Here is a 12,750-nt window from a genome sequence, read left to right as displayed (position 1 = left end):
TGAGTTTCTCGTGCTTGTCTGTTTATCAATCGAGCTACTCTCCAAGTCTCCACCGGTTTATCAAATGAATATTCGTTAAAAATAATTAAAATCGAAATCTGGGAGTGTAACGTCAAACTGTTTTCTTCACGATAACATGAACCCGTCTGACAAGGGACACTCACGACCTGTCGTTTGAGTCCAGGGTACCCACTATGTTTTCTAGAATCTACTAGGACCCCACATGAAGGATTCATTCATATTTCCGTGTAAAACTCATTTTTGGCGTCGTGCCGTGGCGCCAAACTTAAAAATTTGCATTTTCGACCAACTTCAAACCCCCATAACTTTTGCAGTTTATGTCGGATTTTCAAAATTTTATGCTTAAAATGATCACAAAAGTCGAAATTTTTGACAAAAAAATAAAAATAAAAAATTTCTAATTTTTGAAATATTTTTAGCATTTTTTCGACGAACCCCCATTTCTAAGAAAATTACGAAATTTTGCGAAAAGTTAAAAGCGATAATTTCGGAAAAAATTTCATGTGATAAGAAAGTTGAACTCCTTCTCATGATTTTTGCCAAAAAATTTTGAAAATCCGTCTAGAATTTCAAAAGTTATGGAGGTTTAAAAAATAAAAACATTCAAATTTGGCGAATTTGGCGCCACCGCACGACGCCAAATATGAGTTTTACACGGAAATATGAATGAATCCTTCATGTGGGGTCCTAGTAGATTCTAAAAAACATAGTGGGTACCCTGGACTCAAACGACAGGTCGTGAGTGTCCCTTGTGAGTTGGAGTTTCTCGCTGAAAAGGAGATTGTCGAAATTGTGCCAGAGTTCACATTGAGCACCATTTGTTCAATGGAAGGAAAGTTGGGGTTCTTTAAGGGCGTTCTCGTTCGAGCCCCTCTGGCCCTTGACTTTCGACGACGAGAGCGCTGCAACTTCGTCCCACCCGACTGGAACCAGGCGTTGGAGGCAATCAAAAAGGAAGAAAAAACCAACCAACTCTTCCCTAAAATTCCCAAACGAGCATTATATGACAGTTACGGTGATCAGGTATGAATATAAATTACTGATTGTTTATTAATGCTTGTTATTATTAGTGAAAATGACTCAAATTATGGAACTACATATATTTTTTTGCAGGTGTTATCGAGTTTTTAACCAGCCGTAATCCTGAACCTGTGAAAGAGTGTGTCTATGCCATGTTCCGGCTTATCCAAATTATTGTGGATTCACCATCTGCAGCAAAAATATTGTCGGCAGAGAACATGGCATTGTGGAAGCTGTACATTCATCAAGAAAATTGTTCAAACATTTTTAAACGTTAAGTTATGAATTATTCTTAAACAATCGTTAGATTGATATACATGTTTAAATCTTCTTTATTTCTGTATTGCGAATGTACTACCAAAAATACCTATTGCGTGAGTGAGTAATTGCAACATGTGGAAAATTAAATTTATTACTGATTGCTAATTATCTTAAATAAAGCAGATATATTTCAACCATTACCAGAAGAAATCATTTATCTCAAACATTTTACATAACATTTATCGTTTTCTGAAATAATTAACTATTTTTCTTTGGTTTCTTGACTTGACTTGTAAATGTGTTCCTTGTGCTTGTAATATTTAACCAAGGAGCAATTTTGGACATTGATTGAGCGCATATTCATAATTAAGAAATATATTTGGCGTCATTTAGAATCCATTCCAAATGACCACCTGGATTATCGACGCGTCCAGTGGGAAAATCTTGACAATTTTGCACTTTCTATCGATTATTATGGATTCGAATTAAAATGGTCACATAACTAAAATAGTTAATTTCGTACGATGACCCACCTCTAAAATGTCCCATTTTTCTTGCATTTTCTCGCACAAATAAGAATTATAGTAATCATCAGAGAGGAGGGTTACCAGGAATTTTGCAGGGACGGCCATCGTCAAACTTCAATCTTATATAGGTTTTGTTGTGGTGCAAAGATCTTTCACTCAAGAAAAAGTCCAAGTTTGCCAGCAATCAGAACCAAGAATTGTGCAGTGGTGTGTGTTACCAGTTGAACTTGGCGCTTGGTTACACACGTGTCTCACATTGTCCAAGCTAATGTCACCTAGCGGCAGGTGGGGCACTATGTTACATTTTTCGTTTCTAGAGGGCGTTTTTCGCTAAAGTGTCAAAACGTTGACGAACACGAGAACAACGAAACACACCCTTTAGATCTGCCGAGACTTGATCAAATGAACGGGCACACCCCCTAAACTTGACATTTGACCTGTGACCTGGGCACACCCACCAGACTTGACATTTGACCTGTGACCTTGGCACACCCACTAGATTTGACATTTGACCTGTGACCTGGGCACACCCACCAGACTTGACATTTGACCTGTGACCTTGGCACACCCACTAGATTTGACATTTGACCTGTGACCTTGGCACACCCACTAGATTTGACATTTGACCTGTGACCTTGGCACACCCACTAGATTTGACATTTGACCTGTGACCTTGGCACACACCCCTGGACTTGACATTTGACCTGCGACCTGCGTACAACCCATAAAGTTGACACTTTACAGAGTTGACACTTGACCTGTGGCTGTGGCTTGGGCACACATATCATACTTGACCTGGGACCTCGGCACACCCGCTACACTTGACCTGTGACCTGGGCACACCCGCTACACTTGACCTGTGACCTCGGCACACCCGCTACACTTGACCTGTGACCTGGGCACACCCACTACACTTGACCTGTGACCTGGGCACACCCACTAGATTTGACATTTCACCTGTGACCTGGGCACACCCACTAGATTTGACATTTCACCTGTGACCTGGGCACACCCACTAGATTTGACGTTTCACCTGTGACCTGGGCACATCCACTATACTTGACCTGTGACCTCTGTGCCCCACGGCAAAGTTGACACTTGACCTGTGCCTTACTAATTTTAATTACCTACCAGCGCCACCTATCGGATGTTGGCTGTTTTTCAGCGCTAGAGGGCGGGCTTTTGGTTTAAGTGCCTAAACGTACTTAAAACGTTAGAACAATGCCATACTTCAGAGTTGTGACCTAACGTTTTTCGTGGTAACCCCCTTTAGAGTCGTGACCTAACGTTTTTCGAGGTCACCCCCTTTAGAGTCGTGACCTAACATTTTTCGTGGACACCCCCTTTAGAATCGCAACTGAACGTTTTTCATGGTCACCCCCTTTAGAGTTGTGACCTAACGTTTTTCGTGGTCACCCCTTTTAGAGTCGTGACCTAACGTTTTTCGTGGTCACCCCCTTTAGAGTCGTGACCTAACGTTTTTCGAGGTCATCCCCCTTTAGAGTCGTGACTGAACGTTTTTCGTGGCCACCCCCTTTAGAGTCGTGACCTAATGTTTTTCGTGGTCAACCCATAGAGTCGTGACCGGGCGTTTTTCGTGGTTACCACCTTTAGAGTCGTAACTAAACGAATTTCGTGGTCACACCGATAGAGTCGTGACTTAACGTTTTTCGTGGCCACCCCCTTTAGAGTCGTGACTGAACGTTTTTCGTGGCCACCCCCTTTAGAGTCGTGACTGAACGTTTTTCGTGGCCACCCCCTTTAGAGTCGTGACTGAACGTTTTTCGTGGCCACCCCCTTTAGAGTCGTGAAGAACGTTTTTCGTGGCCACCCCCTTTAGAGTCGTGACTGAACGTTTTTCGTGGCCACCCCCTTTAGAGTCGTGACTGAACGTTTTTCGTGGTCACACTCAATTACAGTCGTGACAACGTTTTTCGTGGACACACCCAATTAGAGTCGTGACAACGTTTTTCGTGGTCACGCCCATAGGGTCGTGAGTGAACGTTTTTCGTAATAAAATAATAAAATCGTTTTGCTTAGAGCCCGCACTGCGGGCTTAAGAGACTAGTTTTACATAAATTGTTGTTCTTCATAAGAACAAAATCACACAATTGCCACACATTTTTAGTAGCAAGTCGCCCCCTTTTCTTGCAAAACATGAAATTATTAATCTTCAAAATTGTTCAGCAGGGTCAATTTTGCATGAAATTGAAACCTAATTTTTTTGAAACAACCGTAATTTCAAGGTTTGCATAGTTCTCTAAAAAATCATGATTTTTGAGATAAATTGACAATTTCCAAATCCACAAGCAACTCAATTGAACTTGTAATCTCCTAACTATGCAAACCTTGAAATTACGGTTGTTTTAAAAAAATGAGGTTTCAATTTCATGCAAAATTGACCCTGCTGAACATTTTTGAAATTTTAACATTGCGTGCAAATGAGGGTGGACGAGTCCACCTTGGGAAGGGGTAACGGGAGCCCAAAAAAGTCACGTGATCCAAGGGCACGTTAAAACAATTTTCCTCTAGAAATTGAAGGAAAACTTGGGTTATTTCTTACAAATCTTTTATAAATAATTTTAGTCGACAAGTGGTGCCCTTATGGCCTTCACAGGGCGAGCCCTAATGCACCTTGTCCCAACAGGAACGGTCCCGGCTTCATCACTGCACTGACAGTGGACAGTGAAATGTTGCAAGTCTTCTTACACATTTTGTTATTGTGTTGAATAACATTTTCGCTTTTAAGTGCACAGGGGGTTATGTAGTAAGCAACGGTACCCGGGCACGTTTTCTTACTTTTTAAAATAGCCTTTTTTTGTCTATGCTCAAGTTAAAAGATTCGTTTGCAGCTGGAGGGAAAATGTTTGTGAAGTTGCAAATATTTTGCAATCTAACGAGACATGATTTCTGTCAAGCGGTCACAATTGTTACGAATAGCTCGTCAAGTGAGAGGTGTTTTCTAAAGCGGTATCATCGGCTTGTAAAAATTTACTTTGACAAATCATTGAGGGTAGTCGACATGAATAAACGAAACCTCTTAATTTCGAATTCGATAAGCGACGAACGCGTTATTAATTTGTGGTTGCTTTCCCCGTTAAAGTTCTGAGGTTTACCATTGGTAAGAATATTTGCTATTTGTGAGTTCCCTAAGTAAGCAAACAAAATATGTAATACTAGCCCATAAGCCCGTCTTAAAGACGGTCCAAATTTAGGGTCCTAAACGAACCAACCAATCATAGGTACAATGAAGTAAATATTTAACTGGCGCGAATTTTGTTAACGGAATTTTGTTAACGTGGCCAAGGGATTTGTAAACGTTGTTAAGGCATTTTTTAACATTGCTAAGGAATTTTTTTACGTTGCTAAGGAATTGTTTAACGTTGCTAAGGAATTTTTTTAACATTGTTAAGGAATTTTTTAACGTCCTTAAGAATTTTTTTGACGTCACTAAGGAATTTTTTAACCCTGCTAAGGCATTTTTTAACGTTGTTAAGAAATTTTTTTAACTTTGCTAAGGAATTTTTTTAACGTTGCGAAGGAATTTTTTTTAACGTTGCTAAGGAATTTTTTAAACATTGTCAAGGAATTTTTTTAACGTTGCTAAGGAATTTTTTTAACGTTGCTAAGGAATTTTTTAAACATTGTTAAGGAATTTTTTAACGTTGTTCTGGAATTTTTTTAACGTTGCTAAGGAATTTTTTTAACGTTGCTAAGGAGTTTTTTTTAACGTTGCTAAGGAATTTTAATAACGTTGCGAAGGAATTTTTTAAACATTGTTAAGGAATTTTTTAAACATTGTCAAGGAATTTTTTTAACGTCGCTAAGGAGTTTTTTTAACGTTGCTAAGGAATTTTTTAACGTTGCTGAAGAATTTTTTAACATTGCCAAGGAATTTTTTTAACGTTGCTAAGGAATTTTTTAACGTCGCTAAGGAATTTTTTAACGTTGCCAAGGGATTTTTTAACGTTGCTAAGGAATTTTTTAACTTTGCTAAGGAATTTTTTAAACATTGCCAAGGAATTTTTTAACGTTGTTCTGGAATTTTTTTAACGTTGCTAAGGAATTTTGTTAACGTTGCTAAGCAATATTTTAACGTTGTTGAGGAATTTTTTAAACATTCTCAAGGAATTTTTTTAACGTTGCTAAGGAATTCTTTAAACATTGATAAGGAGTTTTTTTAACGTTGCTAAGGAATTTTTATAACGTTGCGAAGGAATTTTTATAACGTTGCCAAGGAATTTTTTAACGTCGCTAAGGAATTTTTTAAACATTGCCAAGGAATTTTTTAACGTTGTTCTGGAATTTTTTTAACGTTGCTAAGGAATTTTTTTTAACGTTGCTAAGGAATTTTTTAAACATTGTCAAGGAATTTTTTTAACGTTGCTAAGGAATTTTTTTAACGTTGCTAAGCAATATTTTAACGTTGTTGAGGAATTTTTTAAACATTCTCAAGGAATTTTTTTAACGTTGCTAAGGAATTCTTTAAACATTGATAAGGAGTTTTTTTAACGTTGCTAAGGAATTTTTATAACGTTGCGAAGGAATTTTTATAACGTTGCCAAGGAATTTTTTAACGTTGCTGAAGAATTTTTTAAACATTGCTAAGGAATTTTTTAACGTCGCTAAGGAATTTTGTAACGTTGCCAAGGGATTTTTTAACGTTGCTAAGGAATTTTTTAACTTTGCTAAGGAATTTTTTAAACATTGCTAAGGAATTTTTTTAACGTTGCTAAGGAATTTTTTAAACATTGCCAAGGAATTTTTTAACGTTGTTCTGGAATTTTTTTAACGTTGCTAAGGAATTTTTTTAACGTTGCTAAGGAGTTTTTTCTAACGTTGTAAGGAATTTTTATAACGTTGCAAAGGAATTTTTTAACGTTGCTAAGGAATTTTATAACGTCCTTAAGAATTTTTTTGACGTTACTAAGGAATTTTTTAACCCTGCTAAGGCATTTTTTTAGGATTCTAGGATTTTATTTTTATTTTATTTTACTTGGGTAGGAGAATTTTGCAGGTAGCTAACGAATACTTTTAGGATTCTTTAAACCTAAATCATAGCCTAAACCATAACCTAAATCATAACCTAAATCATAACCGAAATCATAACCGAAATGATAACCGTAATCATAACCGAAATCATAACCGAAATCGTAACCTAAATCATAACCGTAATCATAACCGAAATCATAACCGAAATAATAACCGAAATCATAACCGAAATCATAACCGAAATCATAACCGAAATCATGTGGAATTTAATTGTGGTGGTGCGATTTTTCCAATGATTGCGGGGATAACAGTGGTATGAACTTAATTATTTTAATCACCCTCCCCACTCACTAACTAACTCCCTACCCTTACCCCCCTCGTTCACCCCCCTCTCGGCCTCATCCGAGTGGTATTTGCTCCTCACCACAGCCCAGCCCACCACGTTCCAAACTCACTAGAAACTCCCCCTGATCGTTTCTTATGGCCAGAAAAACCACCACCAAATTTTTCAGGCCCACCCGGTTCAATTGGAAGGGTCGGACCTAAAGGAGACAAAGGAGAATATGGCGATATTGGGCCTCCAGGGTGCGTTTTTCTTTAAGTTTTTTTCGGAATTTTAAGCCGTAATGAATACCCCTAATGTAATTTTTAAATCTCCAGGCTAATGGGCCCACCTGGATAGCCTGGTAAGTTATTAAACTAAAATAAAATCATAACCGAAATGATAACCGAAATTATAACCGTAATCATAACCGAAATCATAACCGTAATCATAACCGAAATCATAACCGAAATCATAACCGAAATGATAACCGTAATCATAACCGAAATCATAACCTAAATCATAACCGTAATCATAACCGAAATCATAACCGAATCATAACCGAAATCATAACCTAAATCATAACCGAAATCATAACCGAAATCATAACCTAAATCATAACCGAAATCATAACCGAAATCATAACCTAAATCATAACCGAAATCATAACCCTTCTCTGATTGGTAGAGCCAGAAATTTCAACAGCCAATCAGAATGCAGGAATGTCACGGAAAATTTCACGGGACGGACTTTTGGAAATTATAATATAGATAGGTCAATTGATATATACTATGTAATTTGGAATGTTTCAAGTTATTTTTAACTTGTCGACGCCATTTGGGGGGGGGGGGGGTGGTACACCCTTATCTTCAAAATCACTAGATTTGCCGTCGTTATACATCAATGTGTTAAAAATTTAGTCCATTTTAACTGAATCAGTTGTTTAGGATGGTGTTATTTTCCTGAACAGTTACCTATACAGTTATCCTAATGGGCTGTTGCATATAAATGAATGTCAAAGTTGTGAAAATACGTGTCTGATGGATTCAGTGATAGGGATGGTTCCCTCGTACAAAAAGTACTGGAAATTCAAGTTATGTAAATTCAATAAATTTTGTTATGTGATTTCAATTAAAAGTCTGCCCCATTAAATGACACCCTTTTAAGAATGGGCTAATTCGCGAAGGAATGGAAGTATCTATAACCATTCTTGCAAAAAATTAAGCAGGTCTTTAGCACATTGTCGATACTACATAAATTTACATGGTATATACAATTTTTTCTACAATTACTAATCTTCAGTACGTATGTATTTATTTAGATATCTATATACCTGTTACATACAGTTAATAAAATCAATTTGTCTTGATTAGTTTACTTTCCTAAATGCATTAAGGTGCACAATCGATGTCGTAGATACGTATCATTTATCTCTATTACGATTAACAAATTATCGTTATTACCCATCCATCCATGCAACATTCTATACTTGGCAAACAAGGCTGACAACCTGCCATTAAACTCCCTCAACGATATCAATTCTAAGTCTTTTCCTCTAACATGTTTCCCATCATCGAAATTAGTACTTATTTCGATCTCAGGAAACTATGTATGTAAGTTCTCATTGGCCAACCAAATTTATATACAGTAAGCACAAAAATGAAGAAAATGTTTCCTTTAAATAAAATTTCCGTCCAGATAAAAAATCTGGACTTGATTATACCAAGAATACCTCATAGAACTGTTCAAAATTCATCCTCCAAGTCAAAATTGTTATCAATCTTATTCCCAATTATTCGAGCGAACCAATTCTTCGGCAACATCTCGCTTAACCTCAGACTTTCCCACTCATTCTTATCCTTGCCCACTATCTGGGCCGTTTTTCTCCTTATAATCGCCCTCCTGATAACCTTCTTATACGCGACCAGTGCAGTTTTTCAGACCAGAAAAGTCCTAGAAATTCGGCGTTTCACGGAACAAATCTCGCTCACGATGAGCTACTCGGTAACAATTTTGTACTCCTTGATTACCCGGACGTACGGACTAATCCTGTACAAAAGGACGGTGCATTCATGGAAGGAATTTTCCCAGAGGATCGATCAGATCAAGGGTTCCGAACGTATCTTAAATTCCCCGCAACTTTCCGCCATTCGGGGTAACTTGAGACGAAAAGCTTTCTTTCTATACGGAGTATCCGCCGGTCTTGTCGTCTGGCTCGTGGCCGCCTTCACGACGACCTTTTTCCCCACGCAGAAGGACATTTTGGCAAAAAAATGGACCTGGGAATCATACCTGATCCTATTTCCGGTTACGGTCGGATTCAGTTTGGCCACTTGCACAAATTTAGCATACATTTGCTGGCTGACCGCCCCACTAAAAGTTATTGGCGGGATACTCACCTACTTAAAAGATGTCGTTACACACATCCAGGAGGTTAATTATACCGTCCTAATTCTTCTGCAAGACTGGGTGGATAACTATCGTAAAACCGTGGAAACTTTGCAGGTTTATCGGAAACATTATAATCTCAGTTTATTCCTCGCTGTGACTTATGTATCGGTGCAAACGACGTGCGAAACGTACTCTGTGATTTCTTTGGTCGCGATGAAGAGCTGGTATCCCGCGGTGACCAGGATGGTGAAATTTTGTCTGCATTTAAACGCATTGTTCGAATTGGCAAGTGCAGCGGAAAAGTTGAGAAATTTGCAGGTTTTAATGTATGCAGAGTTGTGTAAGGTGGAAGTTTTGTTGAGGGGAGGAGGGTGTAACAGCGAGGGGAGAAAGGTATAAATAGTCAAAATATTTTTAAAAAATCCATGAATTTGCAAAAAAACTCGATTTATTTTTTGAAGCTATTTTCATTATTTTTTCGAATTCTTAGTACATATTCTTCGTATCGTAAAATTACTTACCACGGTTGCCAAATTTTGTAAGCGTGCGATTTTGTCGTCAAAAATAAAATCGGGTTACTAAGGTTAGGTTCCGATTTTTGCGAAGCATGACCCCTTGTTTTTTTTCTCTGTAATCTATTTTACGATACGAAGGATACGAACACAATTGTATAAATATGTACCCTAATTATTTTTTTTAGGAAATTTCATCCCTGTTAAAAGAAATGTTAATGGAGCCGTTGGAAATTTCACCGGGAGGATTTTTTACTCTGAACAGAAGACTCGTGACCTCGGTGAGGACGGGTATCTATTTTTTATGCAAATAATTTTTCCTCAAATTTGGTTTGTTATATTTTTTGTCTATGTATTTAGGTTCTATCGGCTATAATAACTTTCATCATTGTCCTTCTCCAATTTCGTGGATCGGAATGAAATTCGGCATCACATTAAGATCTTAAATCAGAAACATTTAATTGCTAAATTCTTTTAAACCTTGTACATATATGTATATATATTAAAGTGGATGCATGAAATTAAGGAATTAAATATTGCAATTACAAAGAAAAATTGCATGTACCTAATTTATTGCAAATTTTCGCCTGATGTACAATTCGCGTAGGATACATACGTTTCTTAATTCTGGTATACGTATTGGAATTCCCTTATTATTTAATTCCCTTTCGTACATACATATACCATGCATGGGAATAATTGCAAGTGCATAATAATTGCAGCACAATATTATTGTTCTGCAATATCGGATTATCCATTAATTTATTGTGACAATAAATTAATTCTTTAGACCAATAACCCGTCAGGAAAACAAGACGTACATACATACAACATACATATCTACACACACTGTTCGCATGGACATAAACATGTTTACATGTTCGCATCCACCAATTTACTTTGGGACAATTGATTGATCCCATACATGATTCCTATTTTTTTGTCTCACCGGAAATTGAGCATTATTGGCTACCTCCTAGATATATTTACGGTGTATGTGGACAGACTAACAAATTACATAGGGGGTTAAGTTTATAAGAGGACATTAAACTGAAGTTATTTGCTTGAACCAGAATACACAAGTACAGAGTTAGCAAGTACATACAGTACATCTGTACTTACAGAAATATAAATACAAATCATTCAGTAAGCAAGCATTTCTTGCAGCGCAAGGTGGATATATATAGTGTTTAATATTGCAAAGAATTATTAAGCCATTGTTTAGACAGTACATTTTCATAAAAATATTTCTCCGGCATAGATCCGAGTACTCCGGCCTCCGGAGGCCGGAGTATGCGACTTATTTTGGAGTACGGAGTACGCGGAGGCCGGAGTACGCGAGATTTCCCGGAGGCCGGAGTACTCGGAGTACGGAGTACGCAAAATATCTAATCCCATAGATTCAGAGCTTAGAATTAATCGAGATTAAGCAATGTATTGGCATTAGAGATTAAAATTAAGACTAAGATTAGACATTTAAACACATTGGTCAATCGCGATTAATTCCCAGCTCTGCATAGATTGGAGTACTCCGGGCCAGGAGTACGTACTCCGGCCTCCGGAGGCCGGAGTACGCGACTTATTTTGGAGTACGGAGTACGCGGAGGCCGGAGTACGCGAATTTTTCCGGAGTACGGAGTACGCGGAGGCCGGAGTACGCGAGATTTCCCGGAGGCCGGAGTACTCGGACTACGGAGTACGCGGAGGCCGGAGTACGCGAGATTTCCCGGAGGCCGGAGTACTCGGAGTACGGAGTACGCGTGGCTGGCCGGAGTACGCGTGGCTGGCCGGAGTACGGAGTACGCGTGGCTGGCCGGAGTACGGAGTACGCGTGGCTGGCCAGAGTACGGAGTACGCGGAGGCCGGAGTACGCAAAATATCCGATCTATGTTCTCCGGTAGGTATTTACATAAATTGGAAGATATTAGGTAGGTTGCGAGTTAGCGTAAACGTGAGAAATTTCTCCCGTAAACGTTAAATTTTGCTTCCCGCCACTTTTCGGCGGCGCCCATTTAAGGTTTACGTGAACTTTGTTTACGTTCACGTTATTTTGGACTTTAAATCCACCAATTTAGCGAGCGTTTACGTGGATTCGCCTGTTTACCCTAGAAAAGTCGAAAAATGGCAAACAAACAGGTATTTTTTGTTTCTTTTTAAATAAATTTATTGTTCATAAAATGTACAGCGTAAATAACTTAAATTATAAGGAATTGCAGCATAATTAATTATAATTATTAATTCTGATAGATGAAAACAAATATTAATCTCACACTTTTAATTTTTTAGACCCGATTTTCGTTCAAGTCTGATGTCAAGTTTGACATCGCATTGCTGACTGAAGTTGAGCAGCTCAACCCTTATGCTTATCGAATCCAAAAGAAGATATGGGAGGACATTGCACAAAACTTGGTTAATTGTGAATTGAAAATGGCTGTAACAGAGCGAAGTTGCAGAGATAGAACTACTTTAATTCTACAAGAATTTGAAAAGGACGAGGCGTTGAGCCTTAGGAGGTAAATAGTAAATTTACTTTGATTTCGTAAATTTGGAAATTAATTGATAATAATATAATTTATTATATAGCAGTGGAATTGATGAGGAGAGCATGGGTTCTTTAACCAAACTACTTACCAGCGTTGCTAAATTATCAAAGGTAGTTCCAAGCAAGAAGGCTCAGAAGCTGTTTTCCAAACCAAATAGAGTT

This window comes from Folsomia candida, unplaced genomic scaffold (genome assembly GCF_002217175.1).
Source record: "Folsomia candida strain VU population unplaced genomic scaffold, ASM221717v1 Fcan01_Sc034, whole genome shotgun sequence".
NCBI lineage: Eukaryota > Metazoa > Arthropoda > Collembola > Entomobryomorpha > Isotomidae > Folsomia > Folsomia candida.
This window is presented reverse-complemented; position numbering follows the sequence as displayed.